At 38.0% G+C, this 17219-nt stretch overlaps 1 protein-coding gene across 4 annotated transcripts in view; it reads right to left on the bottom strand.

Annotated features, from left to right (window-relative positions):
* Positions 1–15166, bottom strand: part of MAPK8 (mitogen-activated protein kinase 8) — an 81625-nt gene extending 66459 nt beyond the window's left edge. Inside the window, exons 1-2 of one of the 4 annotated variants that reach the window (XM_037803752.1) lie at positions 14942–15166; positions 13563–13654 (exon numbers count right to left, since the gene is read on the bottom strand). The gene's annotated coding sequence lies outside the window, so the exon portion shown is untranslated. Of the gene's footprint in view, positions 1–13562; positions 13655–14941 lie in introns of those variants that run through there. The other 3 variants (XM_037803751.1, XM_037803754.1, XM_037803753.1) reach the window with 3 other exon arrangements.
* Positions 15167–17219: the final 2053 nt, after the last annotated feature.

Genomic DNA, 17219 nt, shown 5'->3' with positions numbered 1-17219 from the left:
CAGCTTGGCCAAAATAATCTTTTTTTATTACCAACAAAGTAACAACAAAAGTCAGAGAGTAAAAAAGCAGATTTTTTTTTCCGGATGAACCTATAACAGATATTAAGTATATATTCTCTAATCCTCTCCTCCCTACTCTGCCCCCCCAACCAAAAAAAGACATGACTTTTTTGGTGTTGTTCCATAACCTACATAAGGAAAAACTCATGAAATCACTTAAAAAAAACGTAACATGGACATCCAACATTCCAGATGGCAGAACTGATGAAATGGCTTGGTGTTTTTTTGTTTGGATTTTTTGATTCAAGAATATCAACAGTGCTAAATAAGTTTAAGTGTACTTATTTGTTCCTAAAGGAATCTTCAACAATGTTAAACAATAGCACAGTGAAGTGCACTGATGGAAAAAGATCCTCCCTGGTATTTTCAATGTGAATGTTCCATAGGTATTCAAACCCAAAATAATTAAAATCAATCTTTTCTTCACTCCCAAACTCACACTTCCTTCCCCTGTCCGTTTCTTTTATCAGCAATGCCACTCTCCCAGTGGTCTAGGCTGGAACTCTCCAGTCTGCTGCTTCACTCTCCTATGGCATCACCTTCTCCTTACAAATCACTCTCCTATCCTCCCACCTCTTACACTGCGTTCCTCTCACTTACTCCTTGTCTGTAAGGACCGCCAGAACTTTGACAACTCTACTTTTTCCCCATAGCTCTCTCTTGTATTTATTTCTGTCCTTTCTCATCTTCTATTCCACAGTCCATTAGGTAGACCCCTACCAACATCTCCTCTTGAGGCAATCTGAAACAGTACAACAAGGACAACCTAGCCTTCTCCTCCTTTTGAGCCTATACCTGAACTGGTGAACAATATAAATACGATGGTGCATATCGGTGCTGCTTTTAAACTAAAGGACTCCATCTAAGCCGGACAGAAAATCTTCAATTTCCCTACTTCAGCTACCTTCGCCAATTTCTACAGCAGCTATTTGAAATAGTCCCCCTGTTCACCGTACTTGTAGATGATACCAACCCTTCCCTAGAGAAAATATAAGTCAAGTAATACCTACTTCTTTCACTAAACCAAACAATTTTCACATACTTCTGCTCCATTCTTCACTATCATAAGGCAACAGTATTCTGAATAACTCTCCTGACCTTGCTCAAATGATTACCAATTTTTCTCACAGCACTCAAATATGACCAAGACCCTACTATTTTTAAAAATACATACACTTGAGGCGGGGCAAGATGGCGGACTGGTGAGCTGTATGTTTTAGTTACTCCTCCAGGAAAGTAGGTAGAAAGCCAGGAACTGCGTGGACTGGACACCACAGAGCAATCTGACTTTGGGCATACTTCATACAACACTCATGAAAAAGTGGAACTGCTGAGATCAGCGAAATCTGTAAGTTTTTGTGGCCAGGGGACCTGCACCCCTCCCTGCCAGGCTCAGTCCCGTGGGAGGAGGGGCTGCCAGCTCCGGGAAGGAGAAGGGAGAACTGCAGTGGCAGCCCTTATCGGAAACTCATTCTACTGATCCAAACTCCAACCATAGACAGACTGAGACCAGACACCAGACAATCTGAGAACAACCAGCCCAGCAGAGAGGAGACAGGCATAGAAAAAAACAGCACTAAAAACTCCAAAATAAAAGCAGAGGATTTTTGGAGTTCTGGTGAACATAGAAAGCAGAAGGGCAGAGCCCAGGCCCTGAAGCTCATATGCAAATCCCGAAGAAAAGCTGATCTCTCTGCCCTGTGAACCTTTCCTTAATGGCCCTAATTGCTTTGTCTCTTAGCATTTCAATAACCCATTAGATCTGTGAGGAGGCCCCCCCCTTTTTTTTTAAATCCTTTTTTCTTTTTCTAAAACAATTACTCTAAGAAGCCCAATACAGAAAGCTTCAAAGACTTGCAATTTGGGTAGGTCAAGACAAGAGCAGAACTAAGAGAGCTCTGAGACAAAAGGCAATAATCCAGTGACTGAGAAAATTCACTAAACACCACAACTTCCCAAGAAAAGGGGAGTGTCCGCTCACAGCCATCATCCTGGTGGACAGGAAACACTCCTGCCCATCGCCAGCCCCATAGCCCAGAGATGCCCCAGACAACCCAGTGTGACGGAAGTGCTTCAAATAACAGGCACACACCACAAAACTGGGTGTGGACATTAGCCTTCCCTGCAACCTCAGCTGATTGTCCGAGAGTTGGGAAGGTGGAGCAGTATGCTTTAACAAAGCCCCATTCAGCCATCATTTCAGCAGACTGGGAGCCTCCCTACGCAGCCCAGCAGCCCAGAACCACCCTGGGGGTACGGCACTCACCTGTGACATAGCACAGTCATCCCTCAACAGAGGACCAGGAGGTGCATGGCCTGGAAGAGGGACCCACTCGCAAGTCTCAGGAGCCATATGCCAATACCAAGGACTTGTGGGTCAGTGGCAGAGAAAAACTGTGGCAGGACTGAACTGAAGGATTAGACTATTGCAGCAGATTTAAAACTCCAGGATCACCAGGAAGATTTGATTTTTAGAGCCACCTCCCCTCCCTGACTGCCCAGAAACATGCCCCATATACAGGGCAGGCAACACCAACTACACACGCAAGCTTGGTACACCAATTGTACCCAACAAGACTCACTCCCCCACTCACCACAAAGGCAAAGCAGGGGAGAACTGGCTTGTGGAGAACAGGTGGCTTGTGGACACCACCTGCTGGTTAGTTAGAGAAAGTGTACTCCACGAAGCTGTAGATCTGATAAATTAGAGATAAGGACTTCAATTGGTCTACAAATCCTAAAAGAACCCTATCAAGTTCAGCAAATGCCAAGAGGCCAAAAACAGAAAATTATAAAGCATATGAAAAAACAAGACGATATGTATAACCCAAGACCAAGCACCCAAATCAAAAGATCAGAAGAGACACAGCACCTGGAGCAGCTACTCAAAGAACTAAAGATGAACAATGAGACCATAGTACGGGATACAAAGAGCATAAAGACGACATTCCAAGACTAAATAAAAAAAATAGATGATCTTATGGAAATAAAAGAAACTGTTGACCAAATTAAAAAGATTCTGGACACTCATAGTACAGGACTAGAGGAAGTTGAACAACGAATCAGTGACCTGGAAGATGACAGAATGGAAAATGAAAGCATAAAAGAAAGAATGGGGAAAAAAATTGAAAAAATCAAAACGGACCTCAGGGATATGATAGGTAATATAAAACGTCCGAGTATAAGACTCATTGGTGTTCCAGAAGGAGAAGAAAAGGGTGAAGGTCTAGGAAGAGTATTCAAAGAAATTGTTGGGGAAAACTTCCCAAATCTTCTAAACAACATAAATACACAAATCATAAATGCTCAGCGAACTCCAAATGGAATAAATCCAAATAAACCCACTCCGAGACATATTCTGATCACCCTGTCAAACACGGAATAGAAGGAGCAAGTTCTGAAAGCAGCAAGAGAAAAGCAATTCACCACATACAAAGGAAACAGCATAAGATTAAGTAGTGACTACTCAGCAGCCACCATGGAGGCAAGAAGGCAGTGGCACAATATATTTAAAATTCTGAGTGAGAAAAATTTCCAACCAAGAATACTTTATCCAGCAAAGCTCTCCTTCAAATTTGAGGGAAAGCTTAAATTTTTCACAGACAAACAAATGCTGAGAGAATTTGCAAACAAGAGACCTGCCCTACTGGAGATACTAAAGGGAGCCCTACAGACAGAGAAACAAAGAAAGGACAGAGAGACTGGGAGAAAGGTTCAGTACTAAAGAGATTCGGTATGGGTACAATAAAGGATATTAATAGAGAGAGGGGAAAAATATATATGATAAACATAAACCAAAGGATAAGATGGCTGATTCAAGAAATGCCTACACGGTTATAACGTTGAATGTAAATGGATTAAACTCCCCAATTAAAAGATATAGATTCGCAGAATGGATCAAAAAAAATGAACCATCAATATGTTGCATACAAGAGACTCATCTTAGACACAGGGACACAAAGAAACTGAAAGTGAAAGGATGGAAAAAAATATTTCATGCAAGCTACAGCCAAAAGAAAGCAGGTGTAGCAATATTAATCTCAGATAAAATAGACTTCAAATGCAGGGATGTTTTGAGAGACAAAGAAGGACACTACATACTAATAAAAGGGGCAATTCAACACGAAAAAATAACAATCCTAAATGTCTATGCACGCAATCAAGGTGCCACAAAATACATGAGAGAAACACTGGCAAAACTAAAGGAAGCAATTGATGTTTCCACAATAATTGTGGGAGACTTCAACACATCACTCTCTCCTATACATAGATCAACCAGACAGAAGACCAATAAGGAAATTGAAAACCTAAACAATCTGATAAATGAATTAGATTTAACAGACATATACAGAACATTACATCCCAAATCACCAGGATACACATACTTTTCTAGTGCTCACGGAACTTTCTCCAGAATAGATCATATGCTGGGACATAAAACAAGCCTCAATAAATTTAAAAAGATTGAAATTATTCAAAGCACATTCTCTGACCACAATGGAATACAATTAGAAGTCAATAACCATCAGAAACTTAGAAAATTCACAAATACCTGGAGGTTAAACAACACAATCCTAAACAATCAATGGGTTAAAGAAGAAATAGCAAGAGAAATTGCTAAATATATAGAGACGAATGAAAATGAGAAGACAACATACCAAAACGTATGGGATGCAGCAAAAGCAGTACTGAGGGGGAAATTTATAGCACTAAATGCATATATTAAAAAGGAAGAAAGAGCCAAAATCAAAGAACTAATGGATCAACTGAAGAAGCTAGAAAATGAACAGCAAACCAAACCTAAACCAAGTAGAAGAAAAGAAATAACAAGGATTAAAGCAGAAATAAATGACATAGAAAACAAAAAAACAATAGAGAGGATAAATATCACCAAAAGTTGGTTCTTTGAGAAGTTCAACAAGATTGACAAGTGTTCTAGTTTGCTAATGCTGCAGAATGCAAAACACCAGAGATGGATAGGCTTTTATAAAACGGGGGTTTATTTCGCTACACAGTTACAGTCTTAAGGCCACAAAGCATCCAAGGTAACACCTCAGCAATCGGGTACCTTCACCGGAGGATGGCCAATGGCGTCTGGAAAACCTCTGCTAGCTAGGAAGGCAGCTGTCACCTGCTCCAAAGCTCTGGCCTCAAAACGGCTTTCTCCCAGGACGTTCCTCTCCAGCAAGCTTGCTCCTCTTCAAAACATCACTCCCAGTTGCACTCTGTTTCCTTCCTTTGAGTCAGCTCATTTATATAGCTCCACCGATCAAGGCCCACCCTGAATGGGCGGGGCCATGCCTCCATGGGAACATCTCATCAGAATCATCTCCCACAGCTGGGTGGGGCACATTCCAAGCAAATCCAACCATCACCAAAATGCCTGCCCCACAAAACTACAAAGATAATGGCATTTGGGGGACACAATACATTCAAACTGGCACAAGCCCCTAGCTAGACTGACAAAATCAAAAAGAGAGAAGACCCATATAAACAAAATAATGAATGAAAAAGGTGACATAACTGCAGATCCTGAAGAAATTTAAAAAATTGTAAGAGGATACTATGAACAACTGTATGGCAACAAACTGGATAATGTAGAGGAAAGGGACAACTTCCTGGAAACATATGAACAACCTAGACTGACCAGAGAAGAAATAGAAGACCTCAATCAACCCATCACAAGCAAAGAGATCCAATCAGTCATCAAAAATCTTCCCACAAATAAATGCCCAGGGCCAGATGACTTCACAGGGGAATTCTACCAAACTTTCCAGAAAGAACTGACACCAATCTTACTCAAACTCTTTCAAAACATTGAAGAAAATGGAACACTACCTAACACATTTTAGGAAGCCAACATCAATCTAATACCAAAACCAGGCAAAGATGCTACAAAAAAGGAAAACTACCGGCCAATCTCCCTAATGAATATAGATGCAAAAATCCTCAACAAAATACTTGCAAATCGAATCCAAAGACACATTAAAAAAATCATACATCATGACCAAGTGGGGTTCGTTCCAGGCATGCAAGGATGGTTCAACATAAGAAAATCAATCAATGTATTACAACACATTAACAATTCAAAAGGGAAAAATCAAATGATCAACTCAATAGATGCTGAAAAAGCATTTGACAAAATCCAACATCCCTTTTTGATAAAAACACTTCAAAAGGTAGGAATTGAAGGAAACTTCCTCAATATGATAAAGAGCATATATGAAAAACCCACAGCCAGCATAGTACTCAATGGTGAGAGACTGAAAGCCTTCCCTCTAAGATCAGGAACAAGACAAGGATGCCCGCTGTCACCACTGTTATTCAACATTGTGCTGGAAGTGCTAGCCAGGGCAATCCGGCAAGACAAAGAAATAAAAGGCATCCAAATTGGAAAAGAAGAAGTAAAACTGTCATTGTTTGCAGATGATATGATCTTATATCTGGAAAACCCTGAGAAATCGATGATATAGCTACTAGAGCTAATAAACAAATTTAGCAAAGCAGTGGGATACAAGATTAATGCACATAAGTCAGTAATGTTTCTATATGCTAGAAATGAACAAACTGAAGAGACACTCAAGAAAAAGATACCATTTTCAATAGCAACTAAAAAAAACAAGTACCTAGGAATAAACTTAACCAAAGATGTAAAAGACCTATACGAAGAAAACTACATTAACTCTACTAAAAGAAACAGAAGGGGACCTTAAAAGATGGAAAAATATTCCATGTTCATGGATAGGAAGGCTAAATGTCATTAAGATGTCAATTCTACCCAAACTCATCTACAGATTCAATGCAATCCCGATCAAAATTCCAACAACCTACTTTGCAGACCTGGAAAAGCTAGTTATCAAATTTATTTGGAAAGGGAAGATGCCTTGAATAGCTAAAGACACTCTAAAAAAGAAAAACGAAGTGGGAGGACTTACACTCCCTGACTTTGAAGCTTATTATAAAGCCACAGTTGTCAAAACAGCATGGTACTGGCACAAAGATAGACATATAGATCAATGGAATCGAATTGAGAATTCAGAGATAGACCCTCAGATCTATGGCCGACTGATCTTTGATAAGGCCCCCAAAGTCACTGAACTGAGTCATAATGGTCTTTTCAACAAATGGGGCTGGGAGAGTTGGATATCCATATCCAAAAGAATGAAAGAGGACCCCTACCTCACACCCTACACAAAAATGAACTCAAAATGGACGAAAGATCTCAGTATAAAAGAAAGTACCATAAAACTCCTAGAAGATAATGTAGGAAAACATCTTCAAGACCTTGTATTAGGCGGCCACTTCCTAGACTTTACACCCAAAGCACAAGCAACAAAAGAAAAAACAGATAAATGGGAACTCCTCAAGCTTAGAAGTTTCTGCACTTCGAAGGGATTTGTCAAAAAGGTAAAGAGGCAGCCAACTCAATGGGAAAAAATTTTTGGAAACCATGTATCTGACAAAAGACTGATATCTTGCATATACAAAGAAATCCTACAACTCAATGACAATAGTACAGACAGCCCAATTATAAAATGGGCAAAAGAGATGAAAAGACAGTTCTCTGAACAGGAAACACAAATGGCCAAGAAACACATGAAAAAATGTTCAGCTTCACTAGCTATTAGAGAGATGCAAATTAAGACCACAATGAGATACCATCTAACACCGGTTAGAATGGCTGCCATTAAACACACAGGAAACTACAAATGCTGGAGGGGATGTGGAGAAATTGGAACTCTTATTCATTGTTGGTGGGACTGTATAATGATTCAACCACTCTGGAAGTCAGTCTGGCAGTTCCTTAGAAAACTAGATATAGAGTTACCATTCGATCCAGCGATTGCACTTCTCAGTATATACCCAGAAGATAGGAAAGCAGTGACACGAACAGATATCTGCACTCCAATGTTCATAACAGCATTATTCACAATTGCCAAGAGATGGAAACAACCTAAATGTCCTTCAACAGATGAGTGGATAAATAAAATGTGGTATATACACACGATGGAATACTACATGGCAGTAAGAAGGAACGATCTCGTGAAACATATGACAACATGGATGAACCTTGAAGACATAATGCTGAGCGAAATAAGCCAGGCACAAAAAGAGAAATATTATATGCTACCACTAATGTGAACTTTGAAAAATGTAAAACAAATGGTTTATAATGTAGAATGTAGGGGAACTAGCAACAGAGAGCAAATAAGGAAGGGGGAACAATAATCCAAGAAGAACAGATAAGCTATTTAACGTTCTGGGGATGCCCAGGAATGACTATGGTCTGTTAATTTCTGATGGCTATAGTAGGAACAAGTTCACAGAAATGTTGCTATATTAGGTAATTTTCTTGGGGTAAAGTAGGAACAGGTTGGAAGTAAAGCAGTTATCTTAGGTTAGTTGTCTTTTTCTTACTTCCTTGTTATGGTCTCTTTGAAATGTTCTTTTATTGTACTTTTTTTTTTTTCACACAATTGATTTAAAAAAGAAAAAAAAGTTTAAAAAAAAAAAAAGGAAAAAAATATGTAGTGCCCCCTCGAGGAGCCTGTGGAGAATGCAGGGGTATTGGCCTGCCCCACCTCGATGGTTGCTAACATGACCACAGACATAGGGGACTGGTGGTTTGATGGGTTGAGCCCTCTACCATAGGTTTTACCCTTGGGAAGATGGTTGCTGCAAAGGAGAGGCTAGGCCTCCCTATGGTTGTGCCTAAGAGCCTCCTCCCGAATGCCTCTTTGTTGCTCAGATGTGGCCCTCTCTCTCTAGATAAGCCAACTTGAAAGGTGAAATCACTGCCCTTCCCCCTACGTGGGATCAGACACCCAGGGGAGTGAATCTCCCTGGCAACATGGAATATGACTCCCAGGGAGGAATGTAGACCCGGCATCGTGGGACGGAGAACATCTTCTTGACCAAAAGGGGGGTGTGAAAGGAAATGAAATAAGCTTCAGTGGCAGAGAGATTCCAAAAGGAGCCGAGAGGTCACTCTGGTGGGCACTCTTACGCACAATTTAGACAACCCTTTTTAGGTTCTAAAGAATTGGGGTAGCTGGTGGTGGATACCTGAAACTATCAAACTACAACCCAGAACACATGAATCTCGAAGACAATTGTATAAAAATGTAACTTATGAGGCGTGACAATGGGATTGGGAAAGCCATAAGGACGACACTCCACTTTGTCTAGTTTATGGATGGATGAGTAGAAAAATAGGGAAAGGAAACAAACAAACAAACAGACAAAGGTACCCAGTGTTCTTTTTTACTTCAATTGCTCTTTTTCACTTTAATTATTATTCTTGTTATTTTTGTGTGTGTGCTAATGAAGGTGTCAGGGATTGATTTAGGTGATGAATGTACAACTATGTAATGGTACTGTGAACAATCGAATGTACAATTTGTTTTGTATGACTGCGTGGTATGTGTATATATCTCAATAAAATGAAGATAAAAATATAATAATAAAGGGGTATATAGGGAAAAATATACCTATTGCAAACTAAAAAAAAAAAGAAATAGTAAATTGACAGTCTTCAGCCTGGCTAGTATTCTCTCTTTGGAAGTCATTTCTGTTTATAATTTTCTCTCTTATAATTTTAGACATTTTAGTCCCAAGAACCTGAACCACCTGTTACTGGCAGGTTTAGCAAACTCTCTTTGCCTTTTAGCAAGCTTATTCTGCAGGTATCCCAACTGATACCATTCATCAACATTGTATTCTTCAATTCCATAAACAACGGACACACAAACACAAAAAAATACATACTTCCCCCTGGAACAATTATTGAACAACCAGGAACAGCTAGTAAATAATCTGGAATAACTTGTGGTGAAGGCATAAATATGTGATTATACAGGGAACCATCAATTGTTTACGTAGGATGGAATGTATGGTGGGTGAACAAAACTGTCTTAAAAAAAACGGGTTTATGAAGAAATCTTGAGGGCACTATATTGAGTGAAATAAGTCAGACACATAAGGACAAATATTGTATGGTCTCACTGATATGAACTATGTAAACTCATAGACATCAAGTATAAGTTACCAGGATATAGAACGAGGCTAAAGAATGGGGAGCAGTTGCTTATTATGAGCAACTAGGTTGAACTTAAGTGTTTGGAAATGGACAGAGGTGATGGTAACACATTATTGTGAGAATAACTAACAGTGCTGAGTGGTGTGTGAATGTGGTGGAAAGGAGAAGCTCAGAAGTCACGTGTGTCACCAGAAGGAAAGTTGGAGGTTAAAATATGGGAATGTATAAAACAGTGAGTCTTGTGGTGGACAATGTCTGTGATTAACTGTACAAATATTAGAAATCTCTTTCATGAACAAATGTATGACACTATTAACTAGAAGTTAATAATAGTGGGATATATAGGGGGAAATATACCTATTGCAAACTATGTACTACAGTTAGTTGTGTTTTAATATTCTTTCATCAATAACAAATGTACTATACCAATACCATGCGTCAATAATGGAGGGAAGGGTGGTTAGGGGTATGGGAGGACTTTAGTTTTCTTTTTCTGTCTTTATTTCTTTTCTGGAATAATGAAAATTTTCTAAAAATTGAAAAAAAAAATTAATTGTGGTGAGTGGATACACAGCTGTATGATGCTACCATGGGCAATTGATCGTGCACTTTGGATCTTTGGATGATTATATGGTATGTAAACAATCTCAATAAAATTAAATTTAAAAAAAAATAAAAAATAAAAAAAAAATACATACACTTAAAAACCCAACTTCACTGTCACCCTCAACCCAGGGCCATCTGCCTTCCATTTTCACATTCCCGCTAAACCCATCCAAGGGTCAGCCACTATCTCCTTGCTGTGAAACCAACAGAACTTTAGTCCTCCTTACACTGCTCAGCAGCCCCTCACACTGCTGACTAGTGTCCTGCCTAAAATGCTCCTTCCCTGGGATCCTAAAAACGCTACACACTCTTTCCCACATTCTTTGGTTCCTCTGATTTCCCTTGTAGGCTCTGTTTCTCCCACTAGACCCTCAAATACAAGTCTCCTCAGGATGGTCTTGGCCCTCTTATACTTTCTCATCTGCCTTCATGGCTTCAATCTTCACTTAAAACCAAAGACTTTCAAACATTTACTGATTGGTGAACTTCTTCCAATGCTCCGACTACACATATTCAATGGCCTACCAGACATCTCCACTTGGTTATCTCAAAGCTACTTTTAAAATTCTGCATGTTCAGAAATGACTTTTTCATCATTTCCCTAAATCCCCACCAAATGTACTTCTCCTAAGTTTCTCCAGCTCAGGGATTTCCACCACCAACCACTACTCAGTTGTTCAAGCAAGAAACATGGACATTATCCTTGACTCTTTATCCCCTCAACGTCCAATCTACCATGAAATTCTGGAGATTCGACTTTAATCTATCACAAGTCCATTCTCTTCTTACTCCATCACCTATCTCAGGCCAACACCATCTAACGCCTAGATCACTCCACTCCGCTCCAGGGGTCCTCTGTCTCTAGTCTCCTGCCCCCAGTTCTTTATTCTGCAGCCAGAGTAATCTTCTGAAGTCAGTTCTTTCTGCAAAATCTACCCTTAACTATCAGAAAATGGGTGGGCTCTGAAGCAGTTATGTTTATGAAGATTAGACCATGGGAAAACAACTAACTTAATGAGTTAATCAGATTTTCTCCAGGGGATTTGGAGTTGGGAGAAAAAATCAGATGTTGTGGGTCAACTACACAGTTAGAGAAGCACAGAAACCAGTATCATAAAAATGACAACGGGGTAGCAACAAACAAGATGGAATTTAACAAAGGATTATGAATACTGAATCTTTATATAATTCACTTTTTCTTAGCTGCTAGGGTATTAGAAAAGTTAGAAGGAAGAACTGAAATGGTAGAACTGTAACCCATACCATCCTTTGAAATTTGTTCTATAGCTACTTGTTAAATGGTACTTTGAAAGCTGTACCTTTTTTGGATATATGTCGTATTTCGCAATAAGGAAATAACTGAAACTATGGTACTGTAATTCATAATAACTCTGGAAATTTCCTATACATCTACTTGTTAGATCATACTTTGAAAGATATTACCTATTTGTATATATGTTATATTTCATAATAAGGAAATAACTGAAACTGTGGAATTGTAACCTATATGTTCTTTGAAATTTGCTATCTGTTAAACTGTACTTAGAAAGCTATCACTTTTATGTATATATGTTATATTCTACAACTAAAAAAAATATGATTAAAAAAAAAAAAAAGAACAATGAAGCAGACACATGAGAGAAAAGCAGAGACAGGAGACCATGTCGTGAGAGAGAGAGAAGACAGCCTGATCCATTTCTCGACCATCTGACTTCCCACTTCTGGTTCCAGACCTTTGTGAGGTCCAGCTGCACTTCCTCCTTTGATCTTCTCTGTATCACTCTCCTTGTCTTTTGCTTAAAGTTCTGATTTACAAAAACAACCTCAATTAAAAGAATCCTTCTAACATGCAAATTTGATCCTGAATCTCTCCTGATGGTTCTCTCCCATGCTCATAGAAAAAAGCCAAAACCTTTGACTGGGGTTTACAGGGCTCTGGATGATTTGGTCCCAGCCTCCTCCCTTCCTAGTCCCTCTCCAATCCCTGAATCTAGCCACTGCAAACTTCTTTCAGTTCCATAATGGACCCAATCCCTCTTACCTCCAGGTTAACACACAGTTTCTTTTTGCCTGCAACATGCTCTTTCCCCTCACTTCTCCAGTCATTCCCTCCTTCTCCACTCACTTCCCCCAGTCAAGACCTATTCAAGCTCAGTCATCAGAGCACTCACTCCCATGGTGCACTGGAAATGTCTGAGTTCTCTACCAGACTAAAAGCTCTCTGAGGGCAAAGAGCATGTGTTGTGTTCACTGCTGTGTTCCCAGAATTGCAAGGCAGACACTCAAATACTATAAATGAATTACCTAATCAACTGCCAAATCATGTTGATTTTACCCTAATATCCTGATAAATTCTCTCTTTTCTATTTCCAACCCTAGTTCAAACTCATTTCTTCGTCCTGAAACTATTTCGATGACTTACAAACTAATCTCCCTGCCTACCTAATTTCACCCCATTCAAATCCATTCTACTATCTTCTGTAGCAAGTAGGTATTTAAGAAATATTCTCTCCTCTGCTCAAAAACTGCCTCTAACTTATATACAATAGAGTCTATGTATAAGTTTCTTAGTTATGTAAAGATAAAACATGTAAAGCAAGTCAATATAAATGAAGTGACTGAGTTGTTAATGTTCCCAAACTACTGATTCTCAAACATTTTATGATAATAATCATGGTTACTCATGATGAATAAAATTGCATCTGTAATATAGACTTTTTAATATTTGGAATGCTTCCATTACCAAGGTTGATGCTCTGTCCTGAGTAATGACATCTCTTTAAACAATTAACTTGAGGTGTATTTACAATTAACTAAAATGCCTTAATTGTGAAGACCCACAAAATAACAAAGATACCTCAATCAACATTAAACTTTCCTTTGTGGGCGTGGTACCTCAGATGGTTCTTGGTCCAACACCTTCTAGTCATTCAGCAGAATTTTCCAGTCCTGAAAAGAAGAATGAAATAACATTTGGTGACTGTGCAGTAGGGAGGAATCAAGAAAGTAAGATTTTTTTTTTAAGCCAATGATTAAACTGCAATGAAAAAAAAGTTTTCAAAATACTCGAGTGGCTTCAGAACAGTAGTGCTAATACTTAGTGTAAAAAAATTATTTTTCAATCCCATATGGCAGTGTTTTCCAAACTATGAGTCACAATCTACTGAGAGTTTATGAAATCAATTTAGTAGATCAGAATTTTATTTCAAAGAAGTAGTGGAGAACAGAAAATATGAGAATGTAGCTCACATGGTAAGGATAAGTATCTGTGAAACTTCTATTTCATATATACATATGTGTGTATATATACATATGGATATAGTCAAGCCTATTATTCCTGGATTCCATCTTTGCAAATCTGTCTGCTTGCTAAAATTCAGATGTACCTCCCAGATCAATACTCAAGGCACTTCTACTCATGGCCATGCACAGAGCAGTGAAAAATTTGTGTCGCCCATTGTGCAAGATTCTAGCTGAGGCTGAAAGAAAAAACAAAAAACATTCTGCCTTCTTACTTCAGTTTTCATACTGGAAACAAGTGTCCTTCTCATGTATATTTAGTGTCAGGTTTTTCACATTTTTGTGCTTTTGTTGATGAATTCACTGTTTAAAACAACCCCCAAGTGTAGCGTGAAGTGCTGTCCAGTGTTCCTAAGTGCAAAGAGGCTACAATGCACCTTCATTCAGGCATAAGTTATAATGCTGTGGGGGTTGTGAGTTCAACACCGATGAATCAATATCTATTAAATAAGATGTCTTTAAAAAGAAACACACATAAAACAAGGGTATGTATTGATCAGTTGACAAAAATGTTGCAACAAGACATTCTCAGGAACCTATTCCTGTATTTTTCCTAAGAGCAGTAGTTTAGTTTTTTTGGCACGTCACGGCACCTTATAACTATCACAAATAAAGAAAACTGTATGTATACATATGTGTGTACTGTATCACAATAGAAGTTATTTTTTCCTATGGAATGAAGTCAAAAGAGTCAAAATAGCATACTGATGCTATTTACATGATATAGGGAATTAAAATATATATCAAAAATATTCATTTAAAACCTGCCTCATTTCCAACTAACAAAAAGTTACAATGAGTTAAGTGTTTAAATGGCCCTGGGTTCTCTTATTACATAAGGACTTTCATAGATATTTCAAATTACAGAAACAGACTAGGTAAGTTATATACTAAAAGAGTTCTCATTTTCTTTTATTTCTTTTTGACTTTACTTACCAAAGAAAGTCTGCAAGCTATGAAGTCATCATGCCAGCTATGAAATTGCTACATATTGTGATTTCCCATTACTGAGTCAGGAAGTGACTAAATAGGGTATGTAGTTAAGGTTTAGATGAAATTGATTCAGCAAGACATAATAGTTATCCAACTGTTATATCATGATTATAACTCACTGAACATGCTTATATTCGGACAGTTCAAATTTCCTTCCTTATACTCATGACTAAAGAAATCATTCAGGACATAGGTATCAATAATAAAATGGCTAGAAATTCCAATGCTTAAACACCTTTGCAAAGACTGTTTATAGAAAAATGAATAATTTTATTTCTCCCTCAGAAAACAGAATAAAAATCTCTTGAGTTTATCATCATCTTCCTATCAAAATTTGGCAAAGCTCTGGAACTTCCATATTAGGAAACACTGTGTAAATAAAGTAATACATTGTCAATATATAAAAAATAAAATTGCCAGTGTATATCTAAGCAACTAGTAGAACAGTATATAAAATGACATAGGGGACATAAATTTACTCATGATCATAGGAGGATGACACTGATTAGCTAAGATCTGAAGACAAAATGACATCAATAGGTTTAGTCGGCAGCACCAATTATTTTTCACTCTAATAGTTGCGAAGGTACAATTTCAGCTTTTAAAACAATGAAGAATGTGTATGTAGTGAATCTTTTCTGGTACAGTATAAAAGGACAAAGTGGTAGAGCCAAGAAAAATGATACCATAGCCATAAAGAAACTAAGTACCCCCTTTTAAGTGAGATTCTTCTATCGCTTGTTTTACTTTATTTCACTCTTATTTCCTTAAGAGCATTGGATAACAGCCGTATTTTCTGTTTTATACAGCTTATATATGCAGATCATATACAATAAAGAGAATTCAAGGCAGTTTTATATGAAACAAATTATAATGTGTAATTTTTATGTCAAAAACTTGCATCTTCCTTAACTAATATACTGTATTTTTAAACTGATGAAAGAAACTCATAAGTTATTACCATGGGCATTAAATATAAACTATGCCTAAAGAATAAGATTATTAGGTACAAACGGTTTCTCTGGAAGAATCAATTTCTAAGACCAACTTTCCTATCCTTTTAAGGTTATCTTTAAAAGAGGTATAACTGCTCTGGCTTGGCAAGAGCACTTCTTATAGTAGAAAGAGCCTTTTAAAAAATAAAGTGTCAAAAGATATCAATCCATTGTTTGGAGTTTTCTGCCTTTCAGAAATAGAAGTTATCAAACTAGTTGATTTAAGTGTTAAAAACGGTTCTGCCATTTCAGAAAATAACTTTTCTCTTGGTCAAAAGGAAAAAAAAAAGGCAACCCTCATCTTCCCACAGGACCAAGTTTCCCTTTCGGAGGCACCACCACCATCTTTTGAAGAGATTACAAGGATATCTGGAGAGCATGAGGGCTTTGAAGCAGGTCTGATGCGCATCTAAATCCTGCCTCTTCGCATACTAGCTATCTGACCCTGGGCATCTTACTTAGCCCATTTGATTCTTCAGTTTCTCCATCTGTGAAATGCAGATATTTTTACTTGTCTTCCAGGTTAATGGGACAAACAAATTAAATAATGTATACTAAGTAAGAAAGTGGCACATGATAAGCATTCAATCTTATCTTAGTTTCCCTTTTCTTTCTACTTACTAACTCATAACAACCAATCACGTGCATAAAAAATTTATAAAGAAAATGATTTTTACAAATTCTTATTTTCATACAATATCAACAGGGTTAATATCAAAAAGAAATGAAATTCTCCTCATGTTATATACATGATTGGTTACAAACCGAGTCTCCATCAATCACTTCATCCCACTCATCATTTGGCCTCAGAAACTTAAGAAAAAAAAATAAACACAATGGGCTTCCTGCTCATCAACAATTCTGTCTTATTCATTCTGGTATTCCTGCCCCCCCCCCCCCAAATGCCTAGAGCAGTGCCAAACACATAACTATTCAATGTATGTTACTACAGGGTGAACTGAAGCAAATAGTCCCAGGTGCCTCGAAGACTCCTAAAACACAACTACATCCTGCAAGTGACTAAGAGTCAGGTGTGAATTATTAATTGTATACTGAATTTGAGAGAATTTATAAATCAATTATTAACAATTGAACAAGTCCAAAACAGCTCCTGGAAACAAAACACAAAATCTTCTAAGCCTTATATATGTACGGTCTCTGCTTTTAATATAAAGAACACTTTAGCTCCTTTTCAGAAGTTCAGAAATAACCAGAAAATTTGTCAT

The sequence above is a fragment of the Choloepus didactylus genome, chromosome 15 (assembly GCF_015220235.1).
Source record: "Choloepus didactylus isolate mChoDid1 chromosome 15, mChoDid1.pri, whole genome shotgun sequence".
NCBI classification, from domain to species: Eukaryota; Metazoa; Chordata; class Mammalia; order Pilosa; family Megalonychidae; genus Choloepus; species Choloepus didactylus.
This window is presented reverse-complemented; position numbering and strand designations above follow the sequence as displayed.